This window comes from Ochotona curzoniae, unplaced genomic scaffold (genome assembly GCF_017591425.1).
Source record: "Ochotona curzoniae isolate NIBS_2020 unplaced genomic scaffold, NIBS_Ocur_1.0 scaffold_2587, whole genome shotgun sequence".
NCBI lineage: Eukaryota > Metazoa > Chordata > Mammalia > Lagomorpha > Ochotonidae > Ochotona > Ochotona curzoniae.
Window position 1 is genome coordinate 7,649,479 of NW_024467096.1, and position 16,749 is coordinate 7,666,227.

The 16,749-nt window shown below is 46.6% G+C and overlaps 1 protein-coding gene and 1 pseudogene across 6 annotated transcripts in view; one reads left to right on the forward strand and one right to left on the reverse strand.

Moving 5' to 3' along the window:
- Nucleotides 1–1,049, reverse strand: part of LOC121171092 — a 36,754-nt pseudogene extending 35,705 nt beyond the window's left edge.
- A 542-nt stretch (nt 1,050–1,591) lies between these two features.
- Nucleotides 1,592–16,749, forward strand: part of ATP13A3 (ATPase 13A3) — a 90,327-nt gene continuing 75,169 nt past the window's right edge. For 4 of the 6 annotated variants that reach the window (XM_041003016.1, XM_041003018.1, XM_041003020.1 and 1 more), the window contains exons 1-2: nt 1,592–1,981; nt 2,649–2,692. The gene's annotated coding sequence lies outside the window, so the exon portion shown is untranslated. Of the gene's footprint in view, nt 1,982–2,648; nt 2,693–4,326; nt 4,477–16,749 lie in introns of all 6 variants that reach the window. The other 2 variants (XM_041003017.1, XM_041003019.1) reach the window with 2 other exon arrangements.

Below are 16,749 nucleotides of genomic sequence, written 5' to 3' on the forward strand. Positions count from 1 at the left end.
AGCAGAATAGGAACAGGAATGGGGGCTGCCAGGACAGGGGAAGGGGGCCAGATGGAGCAGAACAGGGCAGAGCCAAGATTAGGGGAAAAAGGGAGAGGGGGCACAAGTGGAGGCTCATTTATACAACCAGGAGGGCCTGGAAAGTGCGGCGGGTGTGGGGAATTGGTTGGGAGGGGCCCTGACTGGGCCCCACTGACCGGGGACTGAGATTATCATAGGTGTTGGTAGATGGGCAAGAGACTGGTGGGTGAGGTTCTCACGTGAGATGCCACCAAGTTGCATTTCACTGGTGGATAACCAGAACCGCGCAACAGTAATAGTACAGAGTCAAAACGGCTGAAACCCTCAGGGCCTGTATTCCAGTGGCTCCTCACACAAAGTACTTGAGCGGGAGGGCTGCCTTCTATTTAGGACTTTGAGGAGTGTGAGCTTTAAAGTTTTCCGGAAAACAGTCAGGGGGCAAGTGAAGCAGCAGAGGTCAGAGAAGAGGTCTGCCCAGTCCAGTCCCACCCAGACATTATCCAGCGTTTGCCCAAAGCTTCCACACTCTGCATCTCATCTAATCACCTTGGGAAGGAAAGACGAAGTTTGGGAAGAGGGAGGTGTGAAGCCCTCGCACTCTGCGGCTGTGCACTTGTGGTCTAAGAAAATGGCAGGAGGCTCTACCGGGGGACCAGGGCAACACACTGGCGCCTCCTTCCTTAGTTCCATCAGTTCCCCCGCTGGAGGTGTCACCCCAGGAGCGTCCCCCGAGTGTGGCTCGAGTACAGGGGCTGAGTACAGGATGTGCCCTCCAAACACTCAGGAGTCCCGATAGCTACATGGCTGCGCTCCAGGGCGCGCGGAGCCAGAGGCAGCAGGTGGCTGAGCGCTTTGCCCCGGGGACGCCGCGAAAACCGAACCCGCGATTTGGATATCCGGCGGGGCCTGCCCGAGATAAGCCTTCCGCCTCTGGAGGCGTCTGAGCTGCACGCGGCACTGCCGGGAGGCGGCCGACGGACGCATGGTAAGGTGTCCTCGCGGGGGGCAGCGCACAGCTGCTGCCACATGCGAATTCTAGTCTTTGTTTTTGATTCATTTTTTTGGGCGGGGGGAGGGCGCGGAGGGAAGGGAGATGAAGGAATAAAAGAGGCCAGAATTGGGAGCCGGGATTTGGTTTCTCGTCCCTCACCATTCCAGCTCATGCTTCCTCCCTGACCGCGACCGTGACCGTGATCCTGGAATATGGCTAGGCTAGTCCCTGGGCCTCAGTTTCCCCTTTCGTCAAACAGGAATTTGGATTATGAGTTAATGCAGACAGGAAGGCAAATTCCTCCTCGCCCCTCCGCTGGCATCCCCGCGTCCCACACACCGACCCCTCGGAGCGCTTCTCCCCGCCGCGTCCCACACACTGACCCGTCGGAGCGCTTCTCCTCAGGATGCGGCCGGGAAGGCCGGGCAGGAGGACGGGGGTCCCCAGGCGGGCGCGTGGGCGGGGCCTGCGCGCGCCCCGCCCCCTGACGTCCCCTCCGCGCCCCTCCGGCCTCGGCGCGGGGCTGAGGCATCACGTGAGCTCACATCCGGCGCGGGAGTCCCGAGCTCGCGGCGCGCGCTCCCCGGCCTGCCCGCCGGCTCTGCCCGCAGCGTGCTCCGGACGCCCCGGGGAGGGGGGTTCGCTCCGTCGCTGGCGGCGGGAGGCCGTTCCGAGTGCAGACCGCCCCCCTCCCCAGCGCCTCCTCCGTCGGCCTGCCCGGCTACACGCCGCCGCGGGCGCCCCGGGGAACGCGGACGCTCCCTGCGCTCGGCCCGGGCCCCGCCGCGGCGCGTCGTTCTCCGCTCACCCCACCAGCCGCAGCGGCCTCGAGCCCGAGCGCCCCGCGGCCGCCGGCGCGGGCCGAGGGCGATGGGGCTGGGCTGAGAGGCGAGGCGGCGGTGGCGGCGGCGACAGCGGCGGCCCCTTGGTGGCTGCGGCCGGGAGGCCGCCGAGGAGACGGCGCGGCCGGTGAGTGGCCCCGGCGAGCGGGTGGGTAGTGGTGGCTGGTGGCCACGAGGGAGGTTCGGACCGGGGGAGCTTTCGGGCCGCCATGGGGCATCACTTCCCAGGGGCGCGCCGGGGCAGGTGGAGTGGGCAGCAGCCCCACGCCGGGGGTCGTGAAGGCCTGGCCCCGATGCGCTGCGGACAGTGGATGGGGACAGTGGTCCAGCACCGCTCCTCCTCGCGGGGGAGGGCGCGTCCCCGGGCCGGGTGGTCGCAGGTGGGCGGACCGGTGCTGAGTGGGTTTGTGTGTAGGCTGTTGTGGAAAGGAACCGACACACCTTAGCGGCGCAGTTGACAGCTGCGTGCCGGTCTCTGCATTTTACTGGCAAACCCAGAGAGGCCAAGTCAGTTTGGACTTGCCTGCGGGCCTCTCACGCGGACTTCGCACTGGGAAAAACCTAGGCCCCCTCTCTAGTCTCTTCGATGAGTCTCTCGAAGGCTTTTGAGGCTCCCCATTGGTTTCACAGACTCAGGGAAAAAGTAAGGAGCTCTCTCTGGTGGTGTTTGTTAGTGTGGGGTGGGGTGCGGGGTGGCCTCGGGAATGGGGCTGGAGCTAGACAGTAACTCAGTTCGGGGCTTCCTGATTTGGAAAGCGTTTGTGACAGGTGTTCATCGTTCCCTCTTCCCGTAGATCCGACCGAAACATCCTAGAATCTTGGTGTCTGGACAGAGGAGGTATGAATCACTCCCCTAATTAACTACTTTTAATCGTCAGTGTCTTCAAGCTGTATTTAGTGGTTATATTAGTGCAAAATGAATGGGTGTGGAGCGGTGAGGCTAGGACCAGAAGCCAGGGTTCCGCCGCCCTTGATTCTGAACTGAGTGAGTATGTAATGGCTATTTTAGATCTGTGAGGCAGGAAGTTAGAATTTTGAAAAATCTCAGCAATGCAGGGACTCACTGCAAAGGGAACACCAACCTTTAAAGGGTTCGTGGCTGAAATGAAGGTTGTGCTGATTGCTTTTGGAGGGCGAGTTCATAGTTCAGTGTTCTGCCTTGGGTTAGAGGGCAGCCTCTTTACCAAGTCTCATGCCTCGTGCTGGATGCAGCAGTTTTCTCAGAGGATTATTCCTTGGTTGAGTAGGTGACTGGCTGTCAGGATAAGTGTGGGCCTCTCCTGTGGTTTAACAACCCATTTGTAAGGCAGATTGGTTCCTGGAAGTTGTTGGAACTAGTAAAACGGTTGCTGACTGCTGAGGGAGGTTAACTGTTGCTCCTGGCTATGGTCTTGGCACCGTCCACCCTGCCGAGCAGGAGGAGGGCAGCCATGGTCACGTGAGAGTCTGATTGGTGTTAGTACAACAACAGTGGCCTGTTTTTCAGTCAGCTTAATTGGGTAGGAAAAGTGAGCATTTGATTGCTTAATTTGTCAGTAGGACAGTTAGAATGAAATAAAAAATAGTGAGTAGCAACAGTTTATTCTGGAAGTCAAGCCAACAAACTTGAAATTGATGTACTGTTCAAATTTTTTTGCAGGAGGGCCCAGTTTCTTTGTTCAGGCCAACCAGAGATTTACGGGGGGGGGGGGGACCACTGATAATTCAAACTTACAAATAGTTTGAGAAGAATAGAACAAATTCCTGTGTAAATAGGAAGCTATTTTCTTAGCAATCAGAAGAAAACTTTGAATGTCTAAACAGCATCTTCTGATAGTTTTTTTTTCTTGGTTCTACAATATCAGAAGTAGAATATTTCTGTTGGTTTAGTTAACTGAATTATTTTTTCAGACAGTATCAGTTTCCCACATGTGTCATATTTCTTTGAAAAAAAAAAAAAGAAGCTAACTGGGTTTCTTTCTTTCATTCATTTTATTTGAAAGGCAGAGGCAGATGCTGCATCGTCTGGTCTGTTCCCCTTTTGCCAGCCAGAGCTGGACCAGGGTCAGGCAGGATGCTGGGAACTTTGTCCAGGTGGCTCGTGGGGATGGCAAGGACCCAAGCACTTGGTCCATACCCTGCAGCCTTTTCAGGTGCACGTTAGCAAGAAATGAGTTGTTGTGGAGCCAGGACTTGAACCCAGCCCTCCACGGTAGGGTGTGGCTGTCCTGGGGAATGCTGTAACTGCTCTGTGCAATCAATGTCTGGTCTCTGTCACGTTTCAAGTATGGATTCCCACACGGAAGAGTTGACAGTTGCAGTGTGTTGTAGAAAGAGCATGGGGTCTGGGTGTCAGATCTGAGTTTGAGTTCTCGTTTTTTCTTAACGGTTTTGACTAACAGTGGTAATAGTTCATATAGTTTGGAGTGAGCATATCATATGTACTGGGCTCCGAATTAAGTGCTTGACGTGAGTTCTCACCCTGTTTTACAGACAGAGGAACGGAGGTTCGGAAATGTTGCCTGGTCACATATAAGCAACCTCGTAAACCCGTAACTAGAAGCCTCCAGCTCGTACAGTAGTTTAGAGCTGGGATTCGGGTTGTCTTCAAAGTCTAATAGACCTGTCTACTTTGAGACTTGGGTGAGAATGTATTTAAACCAAGGAGCGCTCTTCTGGAATATAATGAATAGTTCATTTCAATGTGTGCTTATATAGCTTGGTTTTTTTCCCTGATCCCTGTGAATGTGATGCTTTAGAATGGCGATGTGGGGGCTGGCACAGTGTCATAGCAAGCTGATTCTTCGCTACTGAGCCTCTCAATAAAGGAGTCCTAAAGAAACCACGGCCAGCTTCCAGCCACTCCAGTTGTAACCATAAATCTGTATAGGACAGTGATCACATGATTAATATCCAAGTAAGATCTAGGTAAACTATAAAGTCTGATGACTTCTAAAGTTCTCTCATAAAATCTTAAGTGTTTTCCCATTCCATAATTTACTATTAATTTTTTCTTTGGCAAGTGCATTGTGAAGTTTATACTTTTAAGTAGTTAAATTTGTTGCTGTTGGGTTGGCATGATGGCTGATCCTTAACCCGCAGTGCTTGCATCCCAAATGGGCATCAGTTCAAGTCCCAGCAGCTCCTCATTTGATTCAGTTCCCTGCTTATAAACTGGGAAAGTGACAGAGGATGGCCCAGTCCTTGGACCCCTGTGCCCACATGGGAGACCTAGTAGAAACTCCCGACTTCCACCTTGGACTAGCCAGGCTCTGGCTGTGGTGGCCACTGGGGAGGGAATCAGAGGATAGGTCTCTGTTTCTGTCCCTCTGTCTCTGTAGCTCTTTCAAGTAAAATAAGTAATAAATCTTAGAAACAAATACAAATAGGATTTATTCTTAGGATAAATAGTAACATTAGGAGATGTGACCTAGATTATATTACTCCAGATTTACAACCTGCTCAGTGGTCAAACTCCGTAAGAATAAGCAATGAAATAGGGTACCCTATGGAACCTCACTTTTTAAAAAAATGTTTGAGGGCTGTAGTGGTAGCTTAGTGGCTAAAGTCCTTGCCTTGCAGACGCTGGAATCCCATATGGGCACCGGTTTTTGTCCCGTGGCACTGCTTCCCATCCAGCTCGCTGCCTTTGGCCTGGGAAAGCAGTCGAGGATGGCTTAAAGCCTTGGGACCCTGTGTGGGAGACCTGGAAGAAGCTCCTGGGTTCTGGCTTTGAATCAGCGCAGTTCTGGTCATTGTGGCCACTTGGGGAGTGAATCAATGATTGAAGATTTTCCTCTCTGTCTTTCCTCTTTGTTTAAATCTTTAAAAAAAAAAGTGTTTGAGGGCAGCATGGTAGCCTAGAGGCTAAAGTCCTTGCCTTGCATATGCCAGGATCCCATATGGGTGCCAGTTCTGATCTTGGCAGCCCTGCTTCCCATCCAGCTCCCTGCTTGTAGCCTCTGAAAGCAATTGAGGATGGCCCAAAGCCTTGGGACCCTGCACTTGAGTGGGAGACTCAGAAGAGCCTCTGGGCTCCTGGCTTCGGATTGGCACAGCTCTGACTGTTGCAGTCGTTTGGGGAATAAATCATTGGATAGAAGGTCTTCCTCTCTGTCTCTCCTCCTCTGTATATATCTGCCTTTGCAATTAAAAAAAAATCTTTTGAAAAAAGTGTTTGAAAGGTAGAGTTCTAAAGAGAGTGTGGGAGATAGAGAAAGAGATCTTTTATCAGCTGATTTACTCCCCAAATGGCCACAGTTTGTAGGGCCGGGCCAAACTGAAGCCAGGAAGCAGCTGAACTGTCTTGCTGCTTTCCCAGGTTCATTACCCGTGAGCTGTGTCAGGAGTGGACCAGCTGGGACTTTGCAGAGCTCATACTGGATGCCAGCGTCACAGGCAGCTTAATGTGCTGTACCACAATGCCAGTCCTGAAACTCGTTTTTATTCTTTTTTTTTTTCTCAGTAGCCTAAGTGATGAAGAAAATAACTTTGTGCATGGTAACTCGGTGATTATAATTCTTAACATCTTGGAAAGCAGAAGTAGAATTTGTTTTTAAAAAAACAGGTTTATTTTTTATTGGAAAGTCAGATTTACAGAGAGAAGGAGAGACAGAGAAAAAGATCTTCTGTCCACTGGTTTACTCCCCAAGTGGTTGCAACAGTAGGAGTTGAGCTGATCTGAAGCCAGGAGCCCAGAGCTTCTGGGTCTCCCACATGGGTACAGGGACTCTTGGCTTTGGGCCGTCCTCTACTGCTTTCCCAGGCCACAAGCAGGGAGTGGGAAGGGAAGTACAACCCAAATGGGATACTGGCATATGCAAGGCAAGGACATTAGTCACTAGGCTACTGTGCTGGGCCCAGAAGTAGAATTTCAAAATGATGTTGATGATGTGTATGTTTTTATTTTAAAGGTTTATTTATTTGAAAGATAGAGTTGCACACACACAGAGAAGCAAAGAGACAGAGCCAGAGAGAGAATCCTTCTGTGCACTGATTGATTCTTCAATGGCCGAAGCAGCCAAGGCAGGGCCAGGCTGAAGCCAGGGAGCCAGGAGTTTTATCCGGGTCTCCCATTTTGGTGAGGGACCCAATCACTTGAGCCAACCTTTCCTGCTTTCCCAGGAGCAGTAGCACGGAACCAAGTGAGATACGGAGCAGCTGAGACTTGAACCAGAACCTTTGGGGAATTCTGGTGTTGGGATGCTGCTCCACTGTGCCAGTCTGATCACATTTTTTTTCAGCCTGATAACATTTTTTTGAAAGTGAATTCTATTTGCTGGTATACTTGGTGATTTTACTATGCAAGTGCTAAGTGAGGAGACCTTGTATGAGAATAAACTATCAGTTGAATAGGAGCACGAGGCTTATCACTCTTAAAATGGATACTCTTAAAAAAAAATTCATGGTGGTATGCTAAAGGCAGATAACCTTTGGCATCTGTCCAGGTGACATGTCTGACGCATGTACCTTAGTACCTCTTTATCTGTGTCTTTACTTTCCGTGGCTTCAGTGGCTTGCTGTCAGCCACGGTCCAAAATGATAAAATGGGAAATTCCAAAAATACGCTTTAAATTGCAAGCAACTCTAGATAGTAATTCTTACCCGGTGCTCCGTCCTCTGGGATATGAATCAGCTCTTTGTTTAGAGTACCCAGACCGTATAGCTACCCGCTTATGAGTTGTTTAGTAGCCAGGCTCCTGGTTAGCAGGTTGGCAATACCTGTGTTCAGGTCACCTTGTTTTACTTACTGATGGCTCCTTAGTCAAGCGTGAGTGGTGCTACTGGCTGTAACCTGTACCTGTGAGAGAATGTGAAGTGTTGCTTTTAAGTCAGAGGAGGGGAACCTGTTTCCTTCCAAGGGCTATTAGGATATTTGTCATTCATGTGGCATGTGAAATTATCAACTGAAAAATGACCCTACATTAATTGCAGTTGCGTTGGCAGGGCAGCACAGAGCCCAGGCTGCAGAGGGACCGTGGGCTGGAAGTTCTTCACACTTGTTTAAGTGAAAAGGTGAAAATATGATAGGATACTTGCAGAGTAAGAGAGACTACGTGCTGTTAACTTTTATTACAGTTTATTGTTAACTATTTTATTGTTAACCACTGTGTATAATTTATATATTAAACTTTTTCACGGGTGTGTGTACACATATAGGAGAAAAATCATATCCATTGGGTTTGGTACTGTTTTTTAATTTTCAGTCATTCATGGGTGTCATGCAGCATGTCACCTTGGCTAAGAGGATTGCTAAATATGCCTTATCTGGTAAATTTGGATCCAAGAAGTAGCTGATGAGATCCAACCTTTGGTTTCAAAAGTTTGTGAAGTGAAACGAACCAACTTACTGAGAGAATCAATCTGTAGTCATGAGCACTGCAATGTGATTGATGTGTTTAACATGTAAGGAACAAAAAGTTGTTGCTGTTTTACTTGAGCTTTATTTGATTCAATATTTATTTATTTGAAAGGCAAAGTTACAGAGAGAGGAGAGACAGATCTTCCATCTGTTGTTGTGCCATTCCCAAATGGCCACAAAAAAGCCAGGAACCAGGAGCTTCTTCGAGATCTACCATGTGGGTGCAGGGACCTAAGAACTTGGGCCAGCTTCCGTTGCTTTCCCTGGCCATTAGCAGGAAGCTGAATTGGAAGTGAAATAGCCAGAACTTGAACCTGCTTTCATGTGGATTGCAATCTGCCTATGAGATTGCAATCCACATGATCCCTTGAGTTTTATTGATCTTCATTTCTTTGAGACCAGAGAAATAAGATTCAGAATTAGGACACATACTTTAAATTTTTGGTTAGGGACTGCCTTGGGTGAAACACTTCCTGCAACTATGGCATCTCATTTGGCTGTGCCACTGCGGGTCCTGGCTGTTCCACTTCAGATCCAGCCAGCTTCCTGCTTATGTGCCTGGGAAAGCAGCAAAGGATAGCCCAAATGCCTGGGTTCCTGCCACCTGCAAGGTTGACACGGATGAAGCGCCTGATTTCCGCCTGGCCTAGCCCTGGCCATTGTGGCCATCTGGGGAGCAAACCACAGGAAGGAAGATTCTCTGCCTTTTCCCCTCTCTCTGTAAATCTGTTTGCCAAATAAACAAACTCTTAAAAAGAGACTAAAAAAAAAAAGATTCTGAGAATTTAATAATCAGTGATCATAAAATTTATTAACTAGAAACATTCATAAGGTTAAGAGTAGAGGTTGGGATGGGCACTGGTTCCAGTTCCAGCTGGTCCATGTTTTATCCAGTTCCCTGATAAGGTACCTGGGAAAGGACTGGGAGCTGACCTGAGTACTTGGGTACCTGCAAGCTCCTGGTTTTCGTGTGGCCCAGCTCTGACTGTTGGGCCCGTTTGGGGCATGAATCAGTTGGTGGAACATCTCTGCCTCTCTCCACTGCAGTTTCTACCTGTCTGCAACTCTGCCTTTCAAATAAGTAAACAAACCTCCTTGGAAAAAAAAATAGAGATAATGTGAAATCTAATGAGTAAATAAAGTGTGACTGGAAAAGATGATCACTGTTAGAATAGTTTAAAATGATTTTGTGATAATCAGAAGGGAATGAAAGCTTAAAAAGCTGGTGGGGGTTGCTAAAGAGTTTCTATAGAACAGTTCCCAGAGAAAGCTACTCTACCATCTGATCTGTTAACATCATAGGCCTACTGGCTCGTAGCAAGGCCTTTCCTAGAACCTGAGGTGGCAACACATTTGCTCAGATAGCAAGCTTTGACTACAGAATTAATCTGGTAATCATGATAGAATTTTATCTCTGTTGATGGTTTAATTCCTTTGGGTTTTGCACTTTTCTTTTTCCTAAAGGTTTATTTATTTTTTATTGGAAAGTCAGATACACACAGAGGAGGAGAGACAGAGAGGAAGATCTTCCATCCGCTGATTCACTCCCCCAGTGGCCACAATGGCTGGAGCTGAATTGATCCAAAGCCAGGAGCCAGGAACTTCTTCCAGGTCTCCCACATGGGCGCAGGGTCCGAAGGCCTTGGGCCTTCCCAGTCCACAAGCAGGGAGCTGGATGGAAAGTGGGGCTGCTAGAACATGAACCAGCACCTGTATGGGGTGCTGGTATATGTGAGGCAAGGATTTTGGCCACTAGGCTACTATGCCGGGCCTGGATTTGCTCTTAAGTGATCTATCAACACTCAGAAACTAAGAAACTAAGGTAAGAAATTTCATTTCCAGAAAAAGTGAATTAACTATGCAGAGAATTTCCTGTTGTTGAATGGTAAGGTAACATGCAGTCAGATGTTTGGGATTAAGTGATAGCATGTCAGTAAAGGATCCGAGGCTAGGAGCTGTTTTAGTTGAATAGAGTTTATCCTGGCTTTTATTTTGTGCTCTGGTAATGGCACATCTCAAGCCTTAGTGTGTTTTCCTGCTGAGAATCAACTTCTGAGGGTTGCCTTTGATTGCTTGATAGGCATATAAAACGAACTATTTTTAGTTTGTTTTAAAATGACTCATGGAATTGCACCCATGTACATGTCGAAGGTGACTTCTTTTACAACCTCTCAGTTGCTCTTTTTTCCCCCATTTGTGAAATAGGATGAAAATACCTTAGTTATTTATTTTGATACGAGACATTTTGGTTTCCAGTTCTTTCTTGGTTGACCGAAAGAGTTGAGGAAAGCGAAATCACCTTTCATGTGAGGCCTCGGAGCCTTTTGATCTAGTGGTTAAATTGTTGCTTGAGCCGCCTGTGATCCCCTCAGTGTTCCTGGTTCCAGGCCTGGTTCTCCCCATGCTGCCTTCCCGCTCATGGGCACCGCTTATGGGCACCATGGGGAGCAGCAGGGGACGGGCTCAGGTAGCTGCCTTCTTGCCTACCGCTGTGTAGACCTGGAGATGACTCTTCACTTTGGCTCCATGTCTGGGGCGCTTGTAGGCATCATTTGGGGAGTGAGTCAGGAGACGGAAGATCCCTCCTTCACTTCTTCCATTTCTCTCTCATTTGAGATTTGAAAAAGAAACCCTTAGTATAGTCAAGTCAAAATTAACTTTGGAAAAGAAATTTATAAGGGTGTCAAGTTTGAAAATTGGTTGGAAATAGATACTATAGTTCAATTTCAACACCACTTTTTCCTCTAGTTTAGGAATAATTTTCTTGAGGTTTTTTTTCCCGGGGGGGAGGTGGTTATTGTTGGAAAAGCAGAGTTACAGAGAGAGAGAGGAGAGACAGATCTTTCATCTGCTGGTTCACTCCCCAAATATTCTTAATGGCCAGAGTTGGAACAGTTCTAAGCCAGAAGTTAAGAACTTCTGGGTCTGCCATGTGGGTGCAGGGGCCTAAGGACTTGGGCCAGCCTCTGCTGCTTTCCTGTGCTGCATCACAAGTGGAACTGCTGGGATTCGAACCGGTGCCCATATGGATGCTGGTACCATAGGCTGAGACTTAGTGCTCTGCCACTACGCCAGCCCTAGTAGTAGGTTAGGGCTAGTGAGCTGGGGTCCTGGTCAGCTTCAGGAGTCGCTATGTGGCATGTGAGTGGTGGAGAACAACAGGCAAGTATTTGTTTCATGCTGATTTTGTGGTAGGTATCTAATGGCAGGTGCCTTTTCACTACTTAAATTAGTTTTCTCACTTTTCTCCTTGTTTAAATAGTCATATTGATTTAATTGATTTAATATGAATCCACAGTACAAATAATAAAGAAGGTTTAAGTATTTGCAAAGATTGTGTTTTCCCTAAGGTTCTGTCGCACATAGAATCTTGTGTAGTTAAGAGACTAAGTGGTAAAGTTGGGAATACTTGTATTGGGAGATTGTTGGCACTTTGAGTGGTCCTGGGTTTCTAAGTGCTTTGATTGTTTTTGAGAACTGATACCTCCCTTACTGTTAACAGGGTCTTCATTGTTCTGAGAAAACTTTTTCCATGAAATTCAGCATAGCGGACTTAAATAACACTCTAAGGATAACATAGTAAGAAATAGCGGTCTTTGAAGAAATTATGGCGGCAAAAGATTTAGCAGTCCTATTCCTTGGGATTGGGCTGGGTGCATCAGAGTGAAATGTATACCTCCAAGGCAAGGACAGTGATTCTGAGTTATGGCTACATCACCTGGACCTCCTGCTTGGTCTCCCGTGTGGGTGGTGGGGGGCCCAAGCAGCTTAACACAGGGAGCTGGATTGAAGTGAAGTACCTGGATGTGAACTGCTCTGGGGATGCAGGCCCACTGCGTGCCTTAGCACTGACCCCTCCAGTGTGTATGTAAATGTTAAGTAGCACAAGTGTGTAAGGCTAATGAAAGACTTGATGGCAGTGCCACTCAGTCACGCTTGCAAATGTGCAGGGTTGTGCTTGCCGCACACAACAGTTTTCTAGTGAGTTGGTGCTGCTCTGGGATAGGATCTTTATGTGAAATGTGAAGTGTGCCGTAGTATTGGTCTTGAGTAAAACTTATTTTGCTTTCTTGCAAACATAGTGCAGTGACTCTGAGGTGAATCTTGTAGTGGGAAAAATTATTTTAGGGTTTATATTCCCTGGTAAGTTTTCATTTGTTCTTTTTTTTTTTTTTTGATCCTTTTTTTTCCCCGAGTCTCTCACTCCTGCCTTGTCATCCTAGCTCTTGGTCCTGCTGCTGCTTGGTACCCTCTGTGTACACTCTGCCTCTTGGTTGTCGTGCCCGATTGCAGTGTAATCTTTTGAATGCTTTAATCAGTGGTGAGCGGCCTGTGCAGTCACTTCCGCGCAGTAGCCCGGACCTCCGGACAGCAGTGGTAAGGGTTCAGTGTCTGGTGCATCATGGCTTCACTCAGGTCAGGTGTTAAAAATACCAGCTTGAGAGATAGCTAATGTTTAGATTTCAGAGACCATCTTTAGAAATTATTGACATGTGGAATTAGTTATTAGGGATTTGGCTAATAGTGTTAGTGTAAAAGATACAGTCACTTAAAGGCATTAAAATGGAAAAAGAAGCACTCATTTGAGTTTTATTAGAAAAACCCCTAATTCTGAACTTTAAGTATATTTGTTTTTATTTGGGGGAACTGGGCTTATTTATAAATTTGGTTTGTTTATACAAGATGGTACTGGAACTCTTGATTTGTTAATATTTATTGTATTAAATACTCAGGCCTCATTTTCTTTTTGCTTATTTTAAAATGTTCGTACTCATTGTATCTGAGTGTGTCTTTTCTAAGTACCCACACTTACCTGCGAAGACTAAAACAGAAAATGTCCTTTTCCTAAGTCTGACAAGTGTGGAGGAATTTGAAGAAACAGCTGTGATCTTCTGAAATGTACCTTTTAAAATGATACTGACTTTGGTATATAGCTTACATCTTTCTCTTTTTTCTCTTTATTCGTTTTAAGCTACTGTCCAGTTTTTTGTGCTTTGGTTGTTCAAGAATAATCTGTAGGGCATATACCTTTTGTTTGTTTTTGTACGTTGTGTGGTGCTGTCTTGCTGTCAGCATAGATTTGACTCATTCTTTTTCTTAATCCTGTGAGTTACTGCCCCTCCCGTTGATGGATACTCAGATGTTAGTTTTTTCCTGCTTACAGTATTGTAGCTGTACACGTGTTTTGCACTTAACCTATGTACAAATAGGTAAGTGGTTGTGAATCATTTGTAGTGAATTTTTTTTAGAGATTTATTTGTTGTTGTTGGAAAGTCAGATTTACAAGGAGAAGGAGAAATAGAGGGAAAGCTCTTCCATCTGCTGGTTCACTCCCCAAATGGCTATAACAGCCAGAGCCAAGATGATCTGTAGTCAGGAGCCTCCTCCGGGTCTCCGATGTGGGCCATCCTCTGTTGCTTTCCCAGGCTGCAGGCAGGGAGCCAGCTGGATGGGAAGTGGGACCTCTGGAGCATGAACTGGTGCCCAGATGGGGTCCCAGTGCCACTAGGCTACCTTGCCTGGTCTTGTAATGATTTTTAAAAAATTAATCATTTGGTGGGGGAGGTTTTCTATCTGCTGATTGATTCCTTAAACGCCCAGATGGCCAGGGCTGGGCCAAGGCCAAGCAGAGGAGGCCAGAACTCAATGTAGATTTTCCATGTGTGTGACAAGAACCGTAGTACCTACTAGGCCCTGCCTGTCTGGATCTGCTTTGCCGGGAAGCTGGAGTCAGGAACCAGGAGCAGGTGTGGAACTGAAGGCGTCTGATACTTACGGCATGCTAGGCAGAATGGTGGAGTCTTGAAATTGGGATTATTGGATCAAACCATGAGTAGTTTTAAATGCCAGTTGATTTTTCAAAAAAGCAGTTTAGATTTGCAGTTAATAAGTGATATGGTAAGGCATTGCTTATCTGTATTTGTGTATGCCAGTTTAGTAGACAAGTAAATGGTTTTCCATGCAATTTTATACTTGAAATACACCCAGCTTGTTAAACTGTTCTCTCCTCCCTTGTTCCATAGGAGTGTGATCCTGGAATTGTAGTAGATAATTGAAAATCTGGGAGTAATTTTCATAAAGGAGCAGTAATGTACTTGATTTCCCCTTCCATGTTAGTATATTTGGTTTTAGTTTCTTTTTTCTTTTGAGTTTACTGGTCTTCTGTTGAGACATGAATCCTAGGCATCACCTGGGGTGGATGGTGCGGTCAGGGAGTCACACCATCGCTTGGGATGCCCTTGTCTTCTGTCAGAGTGCCTGGGATTGAGTCCGGTTTGTGTTTCTGATCAGCTTGCTGCTGATGCATTCCCTGGGAGGAAGCAGCTGATTGGTCAGTTGCTTGGGTCCGTCCCATCCGTGTTGGTGTCTTAAATGGAGTTGCTGCTTCTGATTTTGGCCTGGCCCAGCCCTGGCTGTTTTAGGCAGATGGGGACTGTACTAGCAAATGGAGAATCTATCACTTTGCCTTTCAAAGAAACAAAAATAAATAAAGGGCAACTTTTCGCCCCATATCAGTATGTCCAGTGGTATTAAAGCATTTTATATGTAATTTGTCATCACTAATTTCTATCATTCCTTGTAACTGTAGCTGCTGTATTTGTAAGGCTTGTTTATTGTGAAGGCTGTTCCAGCTAATGTTGGGACGTCACCTGGTGGCGAGAGAGTGCAACAGCAAGCCACATACAAGGGCAGCACCTGATGGCTTAGTCTGTCCTGGGGTTATTCCACATGCCTGCCGGTGGGGAGGAAGTTGAGACTGAGGCAGCTGAAGCAACTTGCATAACTACTCATGTTGAAATACTTTTCATTTTAAGGAAAAGTTTAAGCCTTGAGTTTTGTGCTTTGCTTTTGTTTTGGGGATGGGAGAATAGAAGTTATGTATCCTACTCTCCTTAATTAAATAGTCCTGATATATGGTGATGAGTTAATACTTCTAGATAGTAATATGATAAAATAATTTAAAGTTTGTTACTATTTGGTCTGTGTTACATCCTAATGCTTCTCATCTAGGCCAAAACATAGGGGGCACAGAGGTGGCTTACAAATAAATCTAACTCACTGTAGAGGGACTGAAGTGTACTTGTGTGAGGAGCTTGCCAAGTGACTACCTTAAAAGTGATGCCCAGGCGTATAGAACAGTGTGATAAACAGGAGGAAGTGTGTTGTAAATAACTCAGGTTTAGACACAAGCCTGGCTATTCATTGTAGAATTAAAAGTTGGTACATGCTTTCAACCACCTGTCCATTCTTCCTGTTGGTGAGAGGATTCCTGGGACACTCAAGTCTCCCCTTACTTCCACCCCAGCTTAAAGGCGTCAGGCTTACCAACTTACTGATGTAATTGTGATTTGAGGATTATAAGAGGGTCGGTATTCTTGTCAGGAATATTTTTGGTTTTCCAGTTTTGAATATTTAATGATTACCCTGGGCCTTATTATTTTGTATTACTAGTTGCACTATTTTTAATAAAACATGGTAAGATTTTGAAATTTTTAAGATTTTATTTTTATTGCAAAGTCATATATATAGAGAGAGGAAGAGAGACAGAGAGGAAGCTCTTCTGTCCAATGATTCACTCCCCAAGTGACCGCAATGGGAAGCAGGGCTGCCTGGATTAGAACCGGCTCCCATATGGGATCCTGGGACGTTCAAGGCGAGGACTTTAGTTGCTAGGCTATCGTGCTGGGCCCAGCTAGTTTTTAAGTTGATAATTATGTATTGCCTCTAAATGGTCCTTGGTGGAGAAAGATTCTCCAGCTATGATTGATATGAAATTTGGAGGCTAAGTCTGAAATTCAGCCTTGTGGTTAACACACCTGCATCCCGTACTAGAGTGCCTGGGGCTGATTCCCAGCTCTGGCTCTTGAACCCATCTTCCCACCAATGGATGAAGAGGGCAATATGGCAGTGGTGTACAATTACGTTGAAACACACGTGGGAATTCCTAGTTAGAGCCCTGGCCCAGCCCTAAGTGTTGTGTTTGGGGAGTGAACCAGTGGAGATGATCTTTGTTTCTATATGATCTCTGTTTCTGTCTCAAATAAACCAAAATTGAGACATGTCAACTTCTGTCATAGAGTATAAAAATTCTTATAAAAATATAAAAATTGTTATACACATAAACTTTTATTCTTTATTTTTTAGTGGTTTATTTATTTTTATTGGAAAGTCAAGTTTACAGAGAGAAGGAGAGACAAAGATCTTCTGTCCACTGGTTCCCTCCCTAAGTGGCTGCAATGGCTGGATCAGGGCCGATCTGAAACCAGACGCCAGAGCGTCTTCCCTGTCTCCTGTGTGGGTGCATGTTCCTAGTGCTTTGGGCCATTTTCCTGTTGCTTTCCCATGTCATAAGCAGGGAGCTGGATGGGAAATGGAGCAGCAGGGACTAGAATCACTGGCAATATGGGATGTTGATGTTGGAGAATTAGCCAGTTGAGCCAACCTTCCAGTCCCATATACATTTTTTTGTTTGTTTGTTTGTTTCACAACTGCCTGAGCTGAGCTGGTCTGAAGCCAGGAGCCTGGAGCCTCTTCTGGGTCTCCCACGTGGTTGC